General features: G+C 49.6%; 2 long non-coding RNA genes across 2 annotated transcripts; both read left to right on the top strand.

Annotated features, from left to right (window-relative positions):
- Window positions 460-971, top strand: LOC109824921. Its single transcript, XR_002242846.1, has 3 exons — window positions 460-601; window positions 673-843; window positions 940-971. It is a non-coding gene; the product is annotated as an uncharacterized LOC109824921 (long non-coding RNA).
- On the top strand, window positions 1021-1448 carry LOC109825934. Its single transcript, XR_002243139.1, has 4 exons — window positions 1021-1059; window positions 1127-1198; window positions 1271-1342; window positions 1412-1448. It is a non-coding gene; the product is annotated as an uncharacterized LOC109825934 (long non-coding RNA).

Raw genomic sequence — 1721 nt, 5'->3', positions numbered from 1 at the left:
AGCGTGGCTATGGACGATGGTGGGCTGTACTGGAGCCCGTTTTGCTCTTCCTTCGTACCGGCGTAAGCCATTGATCACTTTCCTCAGCTGCAAGTGGTTCCTTTCTGCATATGAGTCCATCAGCGCGAGGAGCCTCTCAGAGTTGCAGTCCGAGTATGCGGTCCGGGCTGCTATGATGGCTGGTCGCAGAGCTGAGCTTGCTCAGAAGCGGAGAAAAGGGCATGCCAAATCTCTTGTCTCAGACGAAGAAGAACTTCTCCCTGCGGGTGATGATGACGAGAACTCCGAGGACGAGTATGCGGACGTGGATACCGGCAGAGGGGACTTCGATACTGGTTTGTCCTATCTCTTTTAATTTTCATTTTCCATAAATGACAGCTCTTTTTCATTGAAATGGCTATTGTCATTTTAGGTAGGACAGCCGGTGATCATGAGCCCTCAGCTCCTACACACGTTGAAACGTGTGATAGGCCTGCGCATGTTCGACCCTATGGTCCTCGGAGGGTTGGTGCCCCGAAGAGGAAGAAGACTGCCCATAAGTCCCATGACGGTCAGCGTCCCTGTGGAGTGGACTTAGGGAGCACCGCCGATGGAGGGGGAGGTAACATTCAATTGCTCTTGCTTCAAGGTTGTTTACCTTTTGGGGATTTGTGACCATGTTTTGTGCTTCAGGTTTCTTCGAGGAGGGCGAACTCCCACCGGGTTCGGCGTCCCCTGGCGTTGACAACATGGATTGCTTTGTGCAACAAATGTGCGACGCTTTTCACGATGGGTCTTTGGGCATCGACCTTAACATCGATCTTGAGCAGATAAATAATGTTGAGCCCACAATCCCTTATTCAGGTATATCCGCATCCAATGTCATTTTCCTTATGTAAGGTGAAGGAAGATTTCTCGTTTGAGCTTTCCTCATCCTTCAACATTTGGGTTACCCTGCAGATGTTGCGATGGAGGGGCCAAGCTTCTCGAAGCCGGATGCCGGCTTATTAGCTGACATGCTGGCTGAGCAGACTTCCAGAGGGACCGAGAGACCATTCTTCGGGAACGATTCATCTACCGGTATATATCTGATTTTCTCCCTCTTGCCCGATATTTCATATGACTAATGAATGATTGATTATCGCAGCGTCTACCATTGGAGTTAGCCCGGTATCTATCCCTGGCATATCCAGTTTGCCTCAGAGCGACGGGCTTGCAGGTATGTATACGATTCAGGGATATTGTACTTTCCTATGTTTATCTGTCTTTTGACTAATGAGTGCAATCATAGGACCAGCCGCTAGGACTGATTCTCATATGACTCCTGACATCCCTCAAATGCCCGCGGATAATGGATCTACAGGTATGCAGATCCCAATTCTTCTTATTCGTCTAAATTTTCATTTTGACTAATAAGAGAGTGTCATCATAGGACCAGCAGCTTGGGCCGATACTCTTATGACTCTTGGCATTCCGGCTGCATCTGAGGACATGGGGATTGCAGGTATTCATACGACCTTCTTATCCCGATTCTCCTTATTTGTCCAAATTTCCATTTGGTTAACATAGGAATGTCACTGTAGGACCAGGCGTTCAGCCTGATACTGCTACAGTCCCCGGGGTTGAAAGTCCTCATAGCAGTGGTGCCTCCCCGTCTCTGCCGAGTGGTGCGAGCAATATGTCTGCAGGGGCTGACGTACCCTCTTCTGCTGCTGTCTCGGAGCCTGTCGGCTCTCAACCTG

Source organism: Asparagus officinalis, chromosome 10 (genome assembly GCF_001876935.1).
Source record: "Asparagus officinalis chromosome 10, Aspof.V1, whole genome shotgun sequence".
NCBI lineage: Eukaryota > Viridiplantae > Streptophyta > Magnoliopsida > Asparagales > Asparagaceae > Asparagus > Asparagus officinalis.
This window is presented reverse-complemented; position numbering and strand designations above follow the sequence as displayed.